This window comes from Protopterus annectens, chromosome 3.part0 (assembly GCF_019279795.1).
Source record: "Protopterus annectens isolate FY-2018-M chromosome 3.part0, PAN1.0, whole genome shotgun sequence".
NCBI lineage: Eukaryota > Metazoa > Chordata > Ceratodontiformes > Protopteridae > Protopterus > Protopterus annectens.
In genome coordinates this window covers 27046676-27068510 of record NC_056731.1, presented here as the reverse complement: position 1 = coordinate 27068510, position 21835 = coordinate 27046676, and the positions used below count along the sequence as shown (strand labels likewise).

The window sequence follows — 21835 nt, the reverse complement described above, 5'->3', positions numbered from 1 at the left end:
CTCATGGAAGGAAAACAGAAATAAAATGATATAATGCTCTAACCATTTACTGGAGGAAATATGGATTCATCTTATAGGATACCCAATTCTTGTGAAATACCAAAAAAGGCTCGCTGTATGTAAAAGACTGCAATTCAGAGATCCCACAAGCAGAAATGATGAGCTTCAATAAGCATCTTCCAAAATACTAACTTCAAAGCCTCAAGATGAGATAATGTAAAATGATGATTGGTAAACTTCAAGTCCCAAGAGGAAAATGTTTTTTTTTTTTTTCTTTTTCAAAGGAGGGTAAAGATGAAGAAATCCTAACCAATCAATATCACACTACATTTCTGCCCCTCACATGGAATAACTGAGACAAGAGAAAAACAGATGCCTTAAATAAGTGAGAGCCGCCTTCAAGTTCACTAACTAAACAAGGTGATATAATACATCTTTCCAACTCCTCTGGTAGATGGACTGGTAGAAGACCCTTTTCAACAAAAACCTGGGTCAGAAACACAATACAACATCTAGTGCAGTATGCATGCATCACACATAAAAAAACTGTGAATTACCAAAATGTTTAAAAATGAACGTGCATAATAAAGTTGCTGGAAATAATAAATGAGTATGAAAGAAGTCATTAATGAGAGGAAGGAATAACGGACTGGACAGCTTCCTTCAAAGCTGACCCAAAAGAGGAACAGCTGTGTATATTATTTCAGAAATTAGTGAAGGTCACTGAAAATGCAGTAGCAATGAAAAGCACTACAGCAGGTCAGAAAAAAGGAAATACAGAAGCTCAAAGAAAAGATCTTTTATGTGGAAGATGATAAAAATTGCACTAAGAACAGAAATTTGGGATCACAGCATAAGAATCAAAGAATTAGAAAACATTACGTGGCAAAATCACAAGATGGATGGCCTGGGAACTAGATACAAATGAATCATCATCAGTACCTTAAGAACATACCTCTTATCCTCTAAGAGCAATAAACCTAGCCTACCTAAAAAAATGTGGGTGGACTCACAGAAGGATATTCCTGAGTACCATTGAGCCAAAAGATGATTTTTCCATAGAGACCAGGTCCAGTTTGCAATGAGTAATAAAAGTATGGGGAGAAGCCCAAGTAGCTGCTGTACATATGTCATCCATATCAGCTCTAGATTGGAAGACCGCTGAAGTGACTACAGACCTTGTAGCATGTGCTTTGATAGGCTTAGGCAAGGTTAACTTGTTTTTATCATAAATGAAAGAAATACAATCTTTCAGAGACTTAGAAAGGGAAATCTTACTGACTGCCTTGCCCAGCTTTGCAGTAGAAAAAGAAACAGTTGCCTTGATCGCCTTACCATTTTTGTTGTGAAGACAGAACCATAATTGTCTGTGGACAACTAGTAAATGTAGAGTGTATTCCACTTTGTTAGAATGATTAGGGAAGAAGCCCGGTAAATTAATAGTCTGGTTGATATTAGCCTCTAACACTATGTTGGGCAGGAAAGGAGGGGTTTGTTCATAAAGATACCTCAGATGATAAGGCCTGGATTTCCCAAATTCTTTTGGCTGAAGTAATGGCTATCAAAAAGAGTGTCTTCCAAGTTAAAAACTTCAGATCGCATTCTACAGAGGGTTCAAAAGGGGAATGTATTACTGCCTGTAGTACTAAATTCAAGTCCCAAGGAAGAGTCAGATCTTTATACAGGGGTTTTAACAAAAGAGTCCCTCTTAAGAACAATTTACAAAGCCTGTGACAGGCTAAAGAATGTCCTTCTAAATCATTGTGAAAATTAGAAATCGCAGACAATTGTAGTTTGATGGTGGATGGAGAAGCCTTATCATTGAACAGAGATGCTAAGAAATCTAAAACATGCTTAATTGAAGCAGAGAAATGGTCAATTTGTTTCTCATGGGTCCAAATTGCAAATCTCTTCCACTTACTTAAATACAGCTTTCTAGTGGAAGGTCTATGAGCTGATAAGCGTATGTGATGTACTGGACAGGACATATTAGGAAGCCTGACAAGAAGTGGAATTGGAGGAACCACGCAGTCACCTTGAGGTTCAAAATGATGAACAAGGCTGTCTGGATGAGACAGGAGATCTGGCACTGGGTCCAGAATCCAAAGTTGATGAATTAAGTGAGACCAAAAAAGGGGAACCAAATCTGTCAAGGCCAAAAGGGAGCAATGAGGATTACTCTACTCTTCAACCTGAGTGCTTTCTGTAAGAATTTGGGGATTAGCAGTACCAGGGGGAAAGGCATACAGTAGACCGGGGGGGGGGGCAATCGTGGAGGAGACCATCCCTGGGTGACATTCCTGGAGGGGGAATGAGGGCGAAGTAACCGCTGCATTTGTTGTTTAGGGGAGATGCAAACAGGTCACAGCAAGGTTGACCTCAATGGCGGAATATTATTTTCGCCACTTCTGAAATGACAGACCACTTGTGAGGCTGAAGGATACATCTGCTTAGCTCGTCTGTTAATCATGTTGGAACTCCTTGGAATGTGCATTGCTATTAGAAAGCAGTTGAACAAGGCCTCCCACTGCCACAGGGGGCTTCTTGATAAAGGGGGTAAAGACTTGGTTCCTCCCTGTTTGTTGACATACCAAACTATTGACATATTTCCCATTTGAAATGCAATAGTCCCCTGAAGAACTGTCTGAAGGGCCTGCAATAAAATAAGCACTGCTCTTATCCCCAGGACATTGCTTTGTAAGTTGGTCTACAATGGGGTCTAAGTGGCTTGGGACTGTCTTGCCCAGATAATGCCCCCACCCCATTTGGGAGATGTCCGCTGTCACAATGGCTGTGGGCTCTGGAAAAACAAAGGGGCAACTGTGAAGAATCTGTTCAGAATGCATCCACCAAAGAAAGTCCATTTTGCAACAGTTGGTGATCAAAATTTAGTCTGACATTGGGTGATGAAGGATGGACCACTGGGAAGCTAGTAGCCATTGCAGAACTATCATATGTAACCTGACTAACAGGACTAGAGTTATGGAAGCTGACATGGATCCTAGAGCTTGCAAGACTAATCATGCTGGAACCTTCTTGTGAAATAACCTTCGAACCTGAACCACAATTCTCTGATGTCATTCTGGAAAAAGAGATGCTATTGTCATTTGAGTATTCAGTACTGCTCCTATGAATTCTAAATTTTGTGTCTGGGTTAAATGTGACTTTTCTAGATTAACAGTAATCCTCAGATGGGCACAGGTCTGGAGGGTGTAGTCTCTGGCTACTATTAATTGATGCTTGGTCGAAGCAGTTATGAGCCAGTCATCCAAATATGGAAACACTTGGAATCCTTGCAGTCTCAAGTGAGCTGCTACTACTGCCATGCATTTGGTGAACAACCTGGGGGCTGTGGTGAGTACAAAGGGCAGTACTCTGAACTGGTAATGACGGACTCCTAGCCGGAAGTGGAGGAACCTTCTGAAGTGTTTGACCATTTTTATATGGTAATACGTATCCTGAAGGTCTATTGAGCACATCCATCCATTTCTTTAGAAAGGGGAGACTAGACTGTAGCGTGACTATCAGGAACTCTGTCAAACATACTTGTTCAGTACACCGAGATCCAAAACTGGTCTATATATATATATATATATATATATATATATATATATATGATATTAAAGTGAAAAATACAAATAATGCATTATATAAGTATCTGATACAATGATCAATATAAAATGTTTTTAAAAGGAAGGATATAAAAGTAGATGTAAATAGGTGTGAAATGTAAATATATATATGCATTGTTTTACACACACACACACACACACACACACACACACACACACACACACACACACAAACACACACACACGTGTGTGTGAGGGGGGGGTTATGATTGTTTGCTAGCATGTTTGTATCAGCTGGTTGAATCATGTATTAGAGATTTAGTATAAGAATAAAGTTAAAAAGTTTGATTGTCATTTTGAAGATGTCTGGAGTATTTGGGACAAAAGCATTAAATTAATGTTTTATTGGTTTCTAGTAGCTGCTGCGTTGCTATTTGTTTTTTTGTTAACTGAAGCCTCTTTCTCACTCAAAGACCCAGCTGCCTCTACCACATTCCAAACTCAAACCCTGCTTGACCTACACAATAAAATTATTTCCACTGATCAAATGACTACTCAAACACAACATAAACCTTGGATAACCATGGAATTCATACTTCTCTTCAAACTTAATGATCATGCTTTGTTCACATAAAAACAAACCCCTTCCCTCAAAACCATGCCTATTTTGCTAAACTACATAACCTTAGCAGACATGCCATGCATTGGAATAAGATTCTCCCATCAAATCCACCCAACTATTTCTCCTAAGTAAACATAAACACTTCTGGAAAGCAGTGAACCACCTAGCAAAGTAGATCACAACCATTTTCCACTTCTCTCAAGGAAAACACATCCACAGACTTCCTCAAAGAATTTAGCCACCTTCCAAATACACTCTTAGAACTTTCATGCCAATCATCCTCCCCTCCCTTACCTAATTTATTCATTCTGCTGCTATTTCAAGAAAATATTCTCTAAAGACAAAGAACTGTTACTGAAACAAAATCTCCCTGATGCCCAGTAGTATCAGACAACCTCCATCCCTTGTTCATCTACTATTGTAAAGATTTATTACCGTTCTTCTTCACATCTGTAACATTTGCCTTACTCAAACCATCATGCCTAACATCTGGAAAACAGTACTAATAACTCACTTTCCAAAACAACCACACCCAGAAAATGCCCCTCACTTTTATCGAATTTCAGTTCTCCCTACTCTTGCCAAAATTCTCAAAAAAACATGTACACTCACCTCAACTCAATTAATAGATACAAAATATCACCTTGTTACCTTAAATTGACATGTCTTCTCTTCAATTTTTTCCTTGGAAATAGACAAACTTTCAACTTAAGCACTCAAGCCATTCATTTCTCAGCTCGGCACTTGCTCAAAACTCATAGCAAGCACTTATAAACCCTAGCACTACAGAAGGACAAGTCTCTCTATTCGACCTTACCAGCCATTCAGTAAAACAGTTTACTGTACTTATCCAGGCATGTCCAAAGGGCAGTTTCAGGTGTACCCTCCAGTTTAACTGGTGACTCTGGGCATTTTGAGGCAATGTTAACTGCCTCATGTACACAGACAACCCTCTCCTCCTACCACCAAACACTAATACATGCGAGAGATGCAAATATACAGCCAAACTGGAGGCTAAGCTCTCTCAACCCAAGACTGGATCAGACAGTCAAGAGGAGAAGGGAAATACTGGCATCACACCACCAGTCTCACATAGACCCATTAAACCAGCACCGGCAAAAAACATACGTAAATACACAAAAACATACTCGGATGCTCTAAATAAAAATCTGCAAAAGCAACAGAGCCCTCCAAAGCAGACATCCAAGCAACCTCCACCCCCAACACAAACCATGAAATACATACTTCACAAAACCAGTGTGCCACGCAATCACAGCCCTCAAGGCAAAATAACATACCCAACATACTAGTAATAGGTAACACTATATCAGGCACACTGACGTCCCACTAACTAGGCTGAATAAGAAGGTTACTGTTAGCTGCCTGTCGGGTGCCAGGATCCGCCACATAACACAAGCACTCAGGTCACTCCAGAACAAGTACAAATACGACTCTGTCATTGTCCATGTTGGTGTGAATGACCTGAGCCGTACCTCCCTGGACTACATGAAAAGAGACATGGAAGAACCCTCTGATCACGTAGCCCAGGCCGGTATGACCCTGACCCTGAGTAGCATCCTGCCCTCACCAAGAAGGATACCACGGTATAAAAAAAAAATTATCAATTTCAACAATTGGCTAAGTTTCTGGTGTCATTCAAAGGGGATCCAGTGTCTGTCTGCCTGGGATTACATGCTCGACAAGCTACACTGCTTCGCTAGAGATGACTTGCACCTATCACCCTTAGGCTTTCAAATACTGGCCAAGACTCTTGCCATCCCCATAGTGCCTTTTTTAGGCAAGGCTCAAAAGACAAACCCACCGCTGTAAATAGCACAAGTAACAAAAATCTGAAGATAATACTACTCAATGCCAGAAGTCTAAACCTCAAAATGCACGCACTCAAGGCACTCCTCAGTATGGAGAAAATCGATATATGTGCAGTAACAGAAACCTGGTTTAAGACTCCAGAGAGCACTCCAGCACTATCAGGCTACAACTCATACCATACATTTCGGCCACAAAACCCGGACTGAAATACAAAAGGCGGGGGAGTATCCATATTCATCAAGGATATCCACACCTCCAGGTTAGTGGCACAGCACAATGCTTCAGAGATTATCCACGTGCAACTAACAATGGGCAAAATTGCAATTCAAATTGTAGCTTGCTACAGATCACCCACCATGTCCCAGGACCCCCATTACGCATTTCTGGAAACGCTGGGTAACAAAGTTCCAACCAAACACCCTAATATTGGGTGATTTCAACTACCCAAACATTAACTGGGAGAACTACTCAAGTACTAACTCCCTTGCCCAACATTTCTTAGAATTTATAAACTCAAATGCCCTGGAACAACTGGTCAACACTCCCACCAGAGGTGATAACATACTGGACCTGATCATCATCAACATGGGCGACCGGTGTTCCACACCAGAGGTCAACCCCTCACTGGTTAGATCTAACCATAAACAAATCACTTTGGATATCCGCATTCCGCCTCCACCCCTAGGACAAGGAAACCACATTGAAAAACTTTTCAAAAGCAAACTTCACATTACTTAACACGGAGGTAGAAAGTTTCAAAGCCCCCATGCTAAAGGATAACGCTGTCCAAGCTGCAAAGTCCTTTACTAATGCATTCTACGGGCACCTACAAGAATGCATGGATCGTGCTATCCCAAGCAAAACTAAGACTCACTCCTCTAAGAAAAGGAAATAAGTCTGGTGCACCCTGTTAGGTTATACAATAAAAGGAGGAAACTAGTACAGAAAAGAGTAAAATCCCAAGAAGGGAAGACATCCCTGATCAGTATCAGCAAGAAATTACGATCCCTCATAAAATCGTCCAAGGAAGAAAACTTGCCAATGAGTCCAAAGATAACCACAAGGCATTCTTTAGCTATGTCAAGAATCTAAGTGGCAATGCTCAGATCTGCTCGGAGTTGGTGCAGAATGGCACAAAATACACTGAACCAACCGATATTGCCAACATCCTGGCAGACAGGTTCAGTGCAAGCTTCACTCCCCTCTCACCGACAAAAGGGCCCATAACCATACCAGAAGAATGTAGAACCCCTGAAATTACAAACACAGGTTAAAATAGCCCTCTCCAAAGCCAAAAACACAGCATCAATGTTACCGGATGGTGTCCCAGGCTGCGTCCTACATGAGCTCAAAGACAAACTAACACCTCACCTAAACACACTGTTCAAACTCAGCCTCTCCACAGGCTACGTACCCATAGAGTGGTGCACAGCAACGATTATTCTGCTCCACAAAGGTGGAGCCACAACAGACCCCGGGAACTATCGCCCTATAAGCCTGACTACCTTGATCTGCAAGGCTATGGAGCACATCATCATGGAACTCATTAACAGAGACATTGGGAACCTCCAAACACTGGACCCTACCCAGTTCGGCTTTGTTAAGGGCAGATCATGCCTCCTAAACCTGGTGGTACACACAGCCTACCTAGACCTCGCAAAGGCCTTCAACACCATTCCCCATTCTGGTATTATAGACAAGCTCACCAGCCTGAACATAAACCCCTATGTTACATGATGTGTTGCCAAATGGCTCACGGACAGAACCCACATGGTGAGAGTTGCAGGAGCTAGGTCTGACTCTAAACCGGTTACAAGTGGCATTCACCAGGGCTCAGTCCTAGGACCCCTCCTTTTCGGCATATGCTTCTCAGAGGTACAGACAAGCACAGGAGGACTATGGCTGACCAAGTTCGCAGACGACTGCAAACTAGGGGCTATAACTGACTCACCGGCTGACACAGACATCCTCCAAAAGGGTCTCACTGAGACGGATACCTGGTGTCAAAATCATGGCCTTAAGCTAAATGCCAAAAAGTGCATAGTTATTCCCTTTGGAAATAACAAAGTACCCACAAACTACCACATAGGTGGTAGTCCCCTAAATACGGAAAACGTTATAAGGGATCTGGAGACCCAAGTAGATAGTAATCTCTCCTTTGATAATCACATTGCCAAAGTGGTTAGAAAATCCTTCTATGTGGCCCACCTAATCACAAAAGGATTTGCACCCAGATCAAAATAGGTCATTGTCACTCATCAGACCCATCATAGAGTACAACCCCCCCCCATTTGGGATGTACCTTACAAGACACCTGCAACAGCTGGAAAGACCACATAAGTACCTCACCAAGAGAATCACTGGCCTCAAACAGATGCCCTATGTAGCTTGACTGAAGAAACTCCAGCTGTACTCGGTTGCATACTGCCTGCTCAGAGGTGAGCTCTGCCTGACATATAAGGCCATGTCCAACCCAGAATTGATTGACATGCTCCACCTAAAGAAAACCTTATCCCCTCGAGCCACACGCTCTAGGGATCTAAACCTCACCACAACAATAAATAGAATGTGCTGGAGGGATAGATTCTTGTCCCAGAGACTTCCCATGCTTTTGAACAAGATTCCAATCTACATTAGGCAGAGCTCCTTGCTAGCACTCTTCAAGAGATACCTTGACGAGTGGATGGGAAACAAAGTTTACCCTGGGGATCACTTCAGTGGCTCTGCTGGACAGAGGCACAGGGAACTAATCTAAGGGGGCGACGAAAGCCAACACTTTCTGGCTAGGCTTATAAATGCCTTCGGGCAGATAGCCTAGTACCTACCTATGAACTGATGCAGCTCGACTGAAGAAACTCCACCTGTACTCGGTTGCATACCGCATACTCAGCGGTGATCTCTGCCTGATATACAAGGCCATGTCCAACCCACAATTGATGGACATGCTCCACCTAAAGAAAACCATATCCCCTCGAGCCACATGCTCTAGGGATCTAAACCTCACCACAACAATAAATAGGATGCACTGGAGGGATAGATTCCTGTCCCAGAGACTTCCCATGCTCTGGAACAAGATTCCAATCTGCATTAGGCAGAGCTCCTCACTAACACTCTTCAAGAGAAACCTTGACGAGTGGATGGGAAACAGGAAGTTTAACCCGGGGATCACTTCAGTGGCTCTGCTGGACAGAGGCACAGGGAACTAATCTAAGGGGGCAGCGAAAGCTAACACTTTCCCGCTAGGATTATAAATGCCTTTGGGCAGCTAGCCTAGTACCTACCTATGAACCTATGTCTTCTGGGAAAGCCAGTACTATGACAACACTCTGGTGCCTCACATATGACATCTTAATACATCCCTCACTGAGCCGGTCTTCCTTGACTTCACAAAGATCTTTGATCTCATAGACCACACCCTCCTCCTTCTATCACTGCAAGAAATAAGCTTAGCCCACTCGCCATTCCTTGGTTCAAAAGACTTTTTAACCTACAGACTGTTCAAAACCGAAATAGGCTCCTACATATCTGAAGTTATCCCTCTTCTCAAAGACATTCCCCAGTGTTCCATTATTGCTATTGTCAGTGTATGACCGCCCTCATGTTCCTCTAATTCTGTAGTGTAATGGCAGGGTCATATTCTGATCTAGCACCCTCACCCCACAAGCTGTTATTCAAACACAGCTCATGTCAGACTTACATGTCCTTCACCTCTGACTCCTCCAACATAAACTATCCTCAATCCTGCAAACTTAAAAGTATGCGCTCTGGCACTCCTCAAAATTGGCAAAAATCCAGTAGATCCCTAATCATTACTAACATTAACAATATTCCTACAGAAATAACATCTTTAAATTATTTTGGGATCTAATTAAACCAAACACTTAACTTTCACAACCACAAACAGAAAACCAGAAAAAAATTAGCACTCTTCACTATTGATTTAGGAAAATGACTCCATCTGTAGCAACCCCAGCTAGAGCTGCTACTGGCAAAAGAATCATTGTAGTCCAACTTAAATACAGACTTCCCATTATTGCTTCTGCCTCTAAGAAAACTGTAAGCATCCTGCAAACCATCCCTTACAAAATGTGTCACTTTATCATAAATGCATAGTGGAAGCTGACCTACTTCTTGGAGCTCTACTCTTCATAATTTTGCAGCTGAACTCCTTTATGCCACTCACATGAAAATCTTCAATGGAATTCACTCGTTACAACTGCAGACATGTATCCCAATTGTGGTCCTCAGTGCACACTCCAGAAACCAAACTTCACTGCAATTTCTCAATCCTTGTCCCAAAATGTTTGAAACTCCCATCTGACATAAAAGGCCTATCCTCCTATTCTACTTTCTGCAGGCAGTTTAAATCTTATTTCCCAAAGAAATATTGTGCTTTGCACCCGTCCACATCACATAACCACTCACACCTAATCCGACTAATGCTTACCATCTGACTGACCTCTTCTCTTGCACTTTTCCATTACATACAGGAGAACCTCACAGATTCACTAGCATCTATTTCTACTGTTCTAAATATCTATCAAAACTTGTATAGTTACACTACATTTTACCATCTATATTTATCAATTTTTACTTATCTGTAATTGTATTTACCTAGGCAGTACCTGCAACTGGTCATTGATGATAGTGGTACTTCCCTGGTAAACAAACATAAATAAAATAAAACCTGCAGACAATGGAGAACACAACTGCCACAAATAAAGATAAAGAGAACTTCAGCATGTACTCTGAAATAAGGGAACAGACAAAGAGGGACGGGACAGAAATTATAAGGGGCAACTTTAATGTAACAACAGACCCACAAGAAAGCAGATATTTTTGGGAGGAGGAAATACAAGCTGAAAATGAAACTGCATCTAGAATTGAACATGGGGAAAGGGAGGTGGAGGGACAGCTGTGTGACATCCACCCAGAAGAAAGCGAATACACATTTATCCAAAGATGCTTACTACATGTCGGTAGGCTAGACAGAATACTGGGAAAAGAAGACATACTGAAGAGGTTAAAAAGTAGAGAGATACAAAAGAAGCACATTTCAAAATGCACAGTTGTGATAATGAAGTTGAAAATAGAAGAGCGGGACTGGGTGGCAAATGATGGAAATGGGCAAAGTACAAAAGGGAAGAACAGAAAAAGAGACAACATTTGCAGAATAAAATAGAAGCTGCAATAACAAAAATGAAATGGATAGAAAAAAATTAAGGGAATACCGATGTGTTGTGGTGATGGCACCAATCAGAAGAAAACAATAAGAATAGAAATAGGGAGAAAGAAGGACAAACCCAGATAAGTGGAGAACTTGGAGAAGTCTCTAAAGCATATCCAAGAAGACATTTGGGAAGGTACAGAGGATAAGGAGAAAGTATGGCAGTACGAACTGAATTAGAGACCAAGGACTTGACTGCCACAGAGGTTCAACAATGATGTTAGAAAGATTATTGTTTGATGACTGGGAAGACAGCAGACAGTCAGCTAGCAAAAAAAAAATCATTCAAAACAAAAAGGTAGAGAGGTACTGAAACAGAAAAGGGAGGATGGACAAATGGTGGAAAGTGACATGAAAAGTCAGACAATCTTTCATAAGATTCTACCAAAACCTCTTTTGGAAGCAAAAAAAAAAGGGAGAAAGAAGGGCAAGGTAGTTAGTAGGAGAAAGATATCAGGTAAGGCAAGAAACCCAAATGTTAACATCACCAAGAAGGATGTAGCAGATGAGGGTCACTATCATCTTTTATCACATCTCCATGTAGACAGCCATGACCTCTGGATAAAACAGTTTGCAGGTGATTGCAAAATGAGGGATGCTGTTAAGTCACCCTAAGACAACGAAATGTTACAGAAAGAACTTGCCCTAGTAAAGTCTTGGTTTACTAAAAACAGGCAAAAACTAAGTTCTAGAAAGTATAGCATCATCACTTTTGGTACACAATCCCTCCCCTCATCATACTGTCAAGACAACACACTTCTACAAAATGAAAATATAGTTAGGAACCAGGGTATTTGGGCTGTTTTGACCATCATTTAACAATAGTTGTCAGAAAATCCTTTTAGATAGCCCAGCTAATTGCCAAAGGACTATCATCAAGGTCTCATACTCAACATTGATCAGGCCAGTTATTGAGTATGACACTCCCTTTGGGATGTATCTCACTAAACATACCAAACGATTAGAAAGATTCCCAAAGATCACATGCCTAAAATCTCTGTCCCTTTATTTGGTGCCTTACAAACTTTTGAGGGGAGATCTATGCCTTGTTTAGTGTGCCATTAGAGATCAAATTATTCTGGACATTCTGTTTCTTCACAAGTCCAATATCTCCACCAATACTAGAACCAGAAACCTAAATTTTTACCAAAAGGTAAATAAAAAAATTGATGGAGGGATAGGTTTATAACCCAACACCTCCAAAAACGTTGGCTTTGCATGTTAAGCAGTTTGACTATCTTCCTTTAAACATAAACTAGATGACTAGATGGGTGTACACAAATTTATTCCTGGTTTGACCAGTATGGCCCTCCTGGAGATAGGATGTGCTGCCTGAAGGAGGGTACTAGCAGGACAAGAACTGTCAAGACACTCAGTGGCCTTAGAATAAATATGAATGGAATGGAATGCAGGATGCCCTGACAGCTACCCAATGGAATTCTACAACTGTAGTGTGAGGGAAAGAACTGGCAACTATCATGTGAGGAATTTAGAAGAACAGAATCTCCAGCTCCATGAGAATATCAAGGGAGTTCTTGATCCCAAAAGGAAGTGGGAGACCTAAACAAGACAAAAGACTGCAGGCTGATGTCACTAATAAATGCAGATATAAAGATCCTACTTAAAGTACTAGTGGGAGAACAGATGACAAAGTGTCACAAGTTCTTCAGGAGGGACAAAACACATTCATTAGAAACTGAAGAGAAGAGAAGTGATGGAGGTTGATAGAGTTCATGCAAGCAGAGAAAATAAAGAAGAGGGAAAAGGGGAGAAAAGTGATGGAAGTTGACAGAGTTAATGCAAGGACAGAAAATAAAGAGGAGGGGAAAAGGGGGAGTAGTCTTCTTTGACCTGCAAAAAGCATGCAATACTGTAAGTAAAGACTTCCTATGGGAGGTCCTGAATAAGAGACAAGTAGGGAAAAAGATCTGTAAAATGGGTTATGGCAATCTACAACAAGCCATGATGAAAATTACCACAGGAAAAATGTATTGATATCTATTACCCAGGGCTATTCACTCTGGTGATTAAGAGATAAATCAGCAATTATTATTAGGGACCAGCTAGCTACATTGAAGAATGAAAGGAAAACAAACTCACAGTTCTTACTTGATGCAACTGAATGTATGCTGCAATTTGTAGATATAGGAGAGGCTCTGGAAGAACTACTGCCAATCTGTGACTGGTCTAAATCAGAATCAGGACTGAGATGGGTTAAAAAAACTGTTCTTAAAATAGAAAGAGGAAAGTGAAAAGGCTAAAGAATAAAGAAAGCAAATACGTTTGGCTGTAAGTATAACAGTGGAAAGCATGCCAGCATTGTGTCTTAAAGGTATAAAGTGCTAACTATGGCCCAGGTGACTCGGGTTTGATTATCTGATAAGGCAGCTGAGGCACTAACAGGAAGGACGTGGTGGGTGTGCCAATCTGAGGGAGGATGTTCAGTGAATATGCTCCCTGTGGGCAAGTGTGGTCCACAGAAGGGAGTAAGCCATGGACACAGTTGGTAAAAGCAGGGATCGGGGAGAGGAAATAAGGACAGGTCATAATGGGAAAAAAAGAACCTCCCCCAGCAGCAAAAGCAGTTGCTGTCACCACTCCTCAGGACACCTTTAAGATCAATGCCAGCTCCAGCTAACCTGGAGTAGTGTAGGGAAGGAAGGAAGGAGTGACAGGTAGATCCAGTGATGGATGGGTGCAAAGAGATGTCCGGAAAGAAAGAAGCAGAAGGGGATGGAGATGAAAAACAGTAGATGGTATGGCTAAGAATAAACTATAGAAGGCAAGGGAGAAGGTGCATTAGACGTTGAACAGAAGGGACAGCAACATTTCATATGGGGTAATTAACACATTCAGAATGATGGCATTGTGTATACTCAAGCAGGTGCAAAGAAATCTACTGGTAGAGCCAGGAGGAAAGAAACTCTACAGAGCATACAGATGGAATTAGAAGAATTGATGGAAAAAGTAAAGGAAGATGTAGAGAATTCCGATTACTGCACCCAGGTACTTTCTACTTTACATTTATTTTGTATTAATTGCTGTAAGTTATGCCTCAAACATTGTTTATTCCTTGTTTAATTTCTTATGTGAAATGTTTTTGTTTAAACCATTATAGTAGACTTGAAGTTGAAGATGAAGTTGAATGAGGCTGAGTAAAAAGAACGGAAGATGGTGAAAGCTGCATATCATCATATATGTACTAACATGCAATACCCATAAGTTGGACATTGGCATTAGAAAGCAAGGAAGAAAACTAGGACAGATAAGGAAATTGGCATGGTGGAAAAGTATAGAGAAAGAAATAGACCACTGACCACTATATCCTGATAAGAGAGATGGTAGCTGGCCAAGGTACTGGAAAAATACATACATTGAGTCAAGGCTGAACTTTGTCCAATTGCTGAGGGTGGCAAATGTAGCAAACACTTCATCATCATCATCAAGGTTAAAACTGATACTTTCCCTGCTTCACTAGGACTGACCCCCAAACTGCTGACTGTAAAACCAATTAGGACAAATGTCAAGGTTGCGATGGTAGACTGAATCTGGTTCTAAAAGCTGGACTGTTTAGGCCAACACCAGCTGATCTTAAAATCATTATGAAGTCACTAATCTTGAAGGGTGGAAGGCAAACCCTAGCAAGATTAACAGCAGCCATGATAACAGTGGGACCAATGGCATCACCTAATACTGTTGCCAGACTCAAAACTTGAAGGCACTGATGCTGATTTTATGGATGCAAGATGCAAGGTTGACATTGTTATCACTGACCTTAACAGATGTGATTCTGAAGCTGCGACTGTGGCCACCATCAACAGTCCTGCTGACATTAGTACTTGTGGATGAAAATTTAATTTCACTGGAACCACAGTAGGTAATGGGGCCAGTGAAGAGGACTGGGAAGGTCCAGCTGAAAAACTGGCAATAATGAAGGGTCCCAGACACCTCAATGTTAGTAAGGAGAGCGCCTTGTGGAACCATTTGTTGTAACTGAACATATGCCTCTGTCATCTTCCTGTAATCAATCCAAGTTGAAATAGAATAAGTCTGATAAGATCTGTGAGACACATAAGAAGAAGGTCTAGAGGGTAACTGAACTTTTTGCACTTCACACTATTTGATAAAGAAATGTTATCAGTTTTAATACGTTTTCAGAAGACTTCTATGAAACAACATTAACTGGTAGCTTAGGAACACCAGAAGGAGAAGAAACTGAGGAAAAAGATTATGTCTTACCATAAAGTTCCATCTGCGTTGTTGATCTTCACTTATCTTTGACTTGTGGGTTCAGATCCGTATCTTGGAACTGACTCTGCCGCTATTCCAGCTTGCTCCTTCCAAAACTCTTGAGCTAAGCTTTTACCCATAATGTTCCTCGTATAATTCCCTCAGATAGAGTTTGCATAAAATAGCGACAGACAGGAAGTAACAGATCAGAGACCATATCTGTATTCCTACAAGGAAGGGATCAATCTTTCAGGAAAGATCCGTCCCACCAAGAAACCCAAGGGCAGGGGGAAGGAGGGTGGGGATGTCAAGGATAAGTGAAGATCGACAACACAGATGGAACATTATGGTAAGACATAACTCCTTTATCTGATTATGTCAATCTTCACTTAATCCTTGACTTGTGAGACAGAGTCCCCAGCTACCTACATCCAGGGAGGTCTCAAGGAAGAATATTCCTGAGCACCATTGAGCCAAAGGATGCTCATCCCCTAGAGACCAGATCCAGCTTGTAATGAGTAATAAAGGAATGAGGGGAAGCCTAGATAGCCACTGCACAAATATCATCAATAGAAGCTCTGGAATGAAAAACTGCGGAAGTGCCTACTGCCCTAGCTGAATGTGATTTGACAAGCCCTGGTAGTTGCTCTTTCTTTTTGTCATAAATGAAAGTTATAGTCTTTAAGATATTTTGATAAAGTAACTTTAGAAATAGATTTTTCCACAGAAGCAGAAGAAAAGTAAACAAACAACTAGTCCGATTTTCTGACTTCCTTTGTCCTGTGAAGCTAAAAACGCAATTGTCTATGTACATCTAGTAAATGAAGAGAATATTCACCTTTGTTAGAGAAGCCGAGGTAGAAAACTGTGAGTTGAATAGTCTGATTGATATTGGTTTCTGACACTATCTTAGGCAGGAAGGAAGGATTTGTTCTCAAGGTAACCCTGTCTATGTGAAACATAAGGTATCGGGGGTTGCAAGATAAGGCCTGTAGCTCAGAAATCCTTCTTGTGGAAGTAATAGCTATCAGCAATAAAGTTTTCTAAGATAAAAACTTCAAATCATAAGTCACAGCAGGTTCAAAGAGTGAACTAATTAATGACTGAAGTATGAGATTCAAGTCCCAAGATGCAGAAAGGTCTTTGTAAGGAGGTCTGAGCATCAAGGTTACTTTCAGAAAGGCTTTGCAGAGTTTGTAGGACATTAACATTGTGTCATTCAAACCATTATGACCATTTGAAATTGCAGCTAGATGCACTCGTATGATCGAGGCAGATGCTCCTGCTTCAAAAAGCAATGTTAAGAACTCCAGGGCAGTATTGATTGGTGCTGAAAAGGGATTATTGAGATTTGCTTTTAAAGCTCATTTTGAAAATTTCTGCCACTTATTGGAGTACAATTTTCTAGCTGAAAGTTTGTGGGAGGCTAGAACAATTCTTTGAACTGGAGAAGTAAGGGGCAAATGCCTGGCAATCACTGGAACTGGAGAACCCATGCAGTGAGCTTGAGCTTTGGCAGATACAGATGAACTAGTCTGTCCAGATGGGACAAAAGGTCTGGATCTGGGTCCAGTGTCCAAGGTTTCCAAATTAGGTAAGGCCAAAGAAAGGGAAACCAAACCTGACGAGGCTAGAATGGGGCAATGAGAAGTATTTTACTCTTCAACCTGTTGGCTTTCTTTAGAAACTGAAATATGAGAGGAATCTGGGGAAGAGCATACAATAGACCAGGGGGGCCCAATTGTGAAGGAGAGCGTCCCTCGGTGATTCCCCCGGAGGTGGCATTCGGTTAAAGTAGCTGTTGCAATTGTTGTTCATGGGGATGCAAAGATATAGCAGCAGGGCTGGTCCCAGAGGTGGAATATCTTTTCCACCACCAATGGATTAAGAGACCACTCATGAGGCATCAGGATGGTCCTGCTCAATTTGTCTGCAATCACGTTGAAGTTCCCCAGAATATGCATTGCAACTAGAAAACAGCTGGATGAAATTGCCCATTGCCATACTCTGAGTGCTTCTCTACAAACAGGGTAATATCTAGTTCCCCCTTGCTTGTTGATGTACCAGACTACTGCCATGTTGTCTGTTTGAATCACAATTGTTCCTGTGGGTAGGGTATCTTGGAATGCTCGAAACGATAAGAGCACGGCCCTCATCTCTAAAACATTGATGTGCAAATTGGCCTCTAGCTGGGATCAAGTGTCTTGGACTGTCATTCCCGGATAATGCCCCCACCATATCTGGGACACATCCATGGTCACAATGGCTTGGGGTTGAAGAGGAACAAACGGTCTGCCTGTCAAAATTTCTTTGGATTGAAGCCACCAACTCAGGTCTTTCTTGCACAAGTTGGTGATTAATACTGGATGGGACATAGGCTGATTCAGTAATGACCACTGGGATGCCAAAAGCCATTGAAGAATCCACATGTGGAATCTGGCCAGGGAAACTAGAGTAATGGAAGATGATATTGATCCTAGTGTTTGTAGTAACAGCAGTGCGGTCACCTTTTTCCTGTGAATAATAGGTTCATAGATTAGTACTAGGCTAACTGCCCCTGCGAGCCATTTTAAGCCTAGCCAATTATCCCTTGTGAGACTCAAGCCCTGTACCTTGTGGTTGTAAGGCAAACACCTTAACCATTAGGCCACCCTCCCAAACCCTAATCTGACTGACTTGTGGTCTGATTCTTTGAATTCTTTCCAGGGAAAGAGATGCAATGTCTGTACTCTTGTTTAGCATCGGTCCTATAAATTCCAATTGTTGAGTTGTCTATAGATGGGATTTTTTTGTAGTTTATAGTGATTCCTAAAGAGAAACATGTTTGAACAATGTAGTCTCTTGCCTTTAAAAGTAGATGCCTGGTGGGACCAGTGAGGAGCCAGTCATCTAAGTATGGAAACACACAAAATCCTTGCAGCCTGAAGTAAGGTGCTATCACTGCCATGCATTTGGTGAACACCCTGGTGGCTGTGGTGAGACCAAAGGGCAGGGCCCTGAACTGGTAAAGACTGGCTCCCAGCCAGAAGTGCAGGAATCTTCTGGATTGTTTATCCATTTTTATAGGGTAATACATATTCTGAAGATCTACTGAGCACATCCAATTGTTTTTTTTCCAAAAATGGAAGTATAGACTGAACTGTGACCATCCAGAATTTGGTTTGTTGAACCGATTTGTTCAACTGGATGAGATCCAGAATTGGTCTCCAGTCCCCTGGGTTTTTTTTTTTGGCACTAAAAAGAATCTTGAGTAGACTTTAGATCCTATCTGGTCTGGTGGGACTGCTTGGATGACTCTTTTGTTGAGCAGTTTTTGAACTTCTAAGAATGCTGCATCCCTGTGACTGGGTAGGATGTCTGAGATTCTCTGCAATTCTTTTGTGTTGTCCAAGAAGGGGATGTGGTAACCTCTGGTGATGACCCTCTGCACCCAACTGTCCGTTGTTATCTTTAGTCAGTCAGGTAAGTACATGGATAATCATCCCCTGACTGCCTCCAGAGGACAGCAATTGCACCTCCTTTCAGGAGCGCTGAAAAGAGTTACCAGGTAAAGAGTCCATGGAACCCTGATTTTGCAGGCCACCTCTGCCTCAAGCACAGCATTTTCCATTGTGACATCCCCCTCTGCCTCGGGAACCGAGGTCCCACCCCTCACCAAAGAGGATGCCTCCAAAGCCGAAGCTGGTGTTGAGTTAATGTGTGCAGATGCCAGAGTGGCATGGATGGCTCCGACGACACCAGAGTAGAACCCTGGCCCCTGGAACCGGAAATGAAGCTGTGACCCCAGGAGGTCTCTGGTTTCAACAGAACCAAATAGCTCAAGACTGTTTTTGGTGCCGGGGAAGAAGCTCTGACCAGCACGAGATAGTCGAAAATGGGACTGTCAGCACCAGAAACTCTGTAGACCCAGTTGGGGTCAGATGAGGAACAGTTACTGGAGTTGAGATAGGAAAGGTTCCAGAGCTAGTAAGGCTCAGAACTGCTGAAGTGGATAATCCCCTCGCTACCAAGAGCTGATCCACCAGCCTCAAAATATCAGATTCTGTGAGGCTCTTGGTCAAACAGACTGAAGAGACCGATGGGGATTTGGGTCTGTCCAAAAAGGGACTCAGAAGTCGGTCTACGAATAGGTGACAGAGTGAGAATACCTGGTACAAGGTCTGTCTTTAAAGGAAAATTCTTTCAGTTCCAGAGAAGTTTACGAAATAGTAGTGGAAGTTGTAGTAGTAACAGTAGTAGTCCACACCGAAGCAGTCCATGCAGAAGCAGGCACAGACAGCACCGAAGACGCATCTTTTTTCCAGTTGGTTCCAAAGAAACTGCAGGAACCGGGGATGTTTCTGACCTTTTAGATAATGGTGCTGAAGATACTGTTGGCACCCACCTGCTCCCCTTCTTAGAATGTTTCGATGATAAAGAAGAAGGAGAGCTAATATCTGTTTTGGACTTGGTGAACCAAATATGGCCTCGTTGAAAGCAGTTTTGATAAGAACTTTTAAGATAAGCTTATTTTTCTCTCAATAAGGGCCTGGAGACTGAAACTATGACATATGGCACAGTCTTCTTGGAGGTGCACCAGGCCCAAACAATGCACACAAAGGGAGTGTCTATTAGAATTAGGTAGCTTGCATTTGCTCTTCTAGCATCTTTTGAAGCCAGAAGTTCCCTTATGTTTTTCAGCCATTTCCAAACACACACACACACACACACACACACACACACACACACACACACACACACACAAGGAAGGAAGGTGGACAGAATTAAGGTTTTAGTAGTTGTACAAACAATGGTATGAAAGTTTACCTTCTGGTAGAGAAGGAGAGGAAGGAAGAAAGGTGCCAACAATGGTATGAAGAATTACCTTAATGGTAGGAGAAGGGAAAGAAAACACCAACAATGGTAAGTATAAGAGAAACACCAACTGTGTTACAGAACAATAGCAAGAAAGAAGAGCTGGGTATTACAAATGAGGAAAGAAATCACTAACGAGGCGAAAAAAAGAGGAGATTTTTACTTACTACTCAAAAGAAATAGCTTGCCCAAGAGCTGTTTAGATAAACATGTCTGGCACTGAAAAGCAGCAAATGAGATCTGAGGGAATTCTATGAGGAGCAATATGGGTAAAAGCTTAGCTTGAGAGTTTTGGAAAGCCTAAGCTGGAATAATGGCTGACTCGGTTCCGACATATGGAACCAAAGCCACAAATCAAAGATTAAGTGAAGAGTGACAACATCAGATCCTTAATTTCTTGATTTCTTAGAAGGGGGCACAGAGAAGAATTGTTAGGTCTGTCCTAATTGGCTACTAACCTTTATCCAACTTATGCTTATGTTTGTGCTCCATTTCTTTTGCTTTTTCTCACACTCTCTCTGGGTATTTGACTTTGCAGCCATAGACTCAGCTTTCGAGCCAGTCTTAAGTTTTGTCTAACAATCACTGCCAGGAAATGCACCTATCCCAAGCAAAAAAGAAGTAGATAATTATCAAGCCTGATGTGTGAGTTTGTTCTAAACTTGAACTTTTTAAAAGCTTTGTCCTCTATAATAACAGCAAGCAAACTGTAAAGTAATATCTCAGAAAAAAATAGCTATACCAAAAGCACGATTGTAAACTGCAATAAATGTACAAACCTGCAAGAAAAAACAACAGAAGCAACAACAATAAAAGAACATTTCATTTTTTCTTAAAAAAAAACTAGAAAAGACAAAAACAAAAGAAAAAACATGCATTTGGAAAATATACAAAAATAAAGGAAATCTCTAAAACACAAAATAAAAACAAGAATAGACTGCCATATCTCACATTAGTGGTTCAAACAAATACATAGCTTGCATCACATATTTTATGAAGGCAAGCTAATGTGAAATACCTGAATATGTATGAACTCTACAGAAAAGAGGGGAAAAGATGGGATATGATGGCAAACAAGCACCTTAACGGGAAACAGAATAAAAATATTTTATCAAATATATTTTAGAACACAATAAGAGACACAGATCTAAATGAAAAGTGAAAATTCCTTTACAAAATGGGAGAAGAATAAAGGGAACACTTTATAAGCGCAAGCAGTGGGTTATAAGCATTTAGGAATGCATAGACTTTACATGATGGATCCAAGAGGTCAGAAATAAGAAGCAAGACTTCTAGGAAAACAAAAGTGATATTAAAAAATGAAACAGACAGAATGATATCCAGAGGCTCAGGCAAAAATATTTACACATCTATATATCTACATAGATTTAAGGAGTTGGCTGAAGGCTGAAAAGAGATTAAAAGACATGCTCCATAACTTTTATTAACATAGACAATAGTGAATAAGTAGGGCAGTAACAATGGGGAATAGTGTGGTGG

The 21835-nt window shown here is 41.4% G+C and overlaps 1 protein-coding gene across 3 annotated transcripts in view; it reads right to left on the bottom strand.

Annotated features, from left to right (window-relative positions):
* CCHR3.PART0H10orf67 (chromosome chr3.part0 C10orf67 homolog) overlaps positions 1 to 21835 on the bottom strand; it is a 2394588-nt gene that overhangs the window by 828038 nt on the left and 1544715 nt on the right. The gene's annotated exons all lie outside the window — the stretch shown is intronic.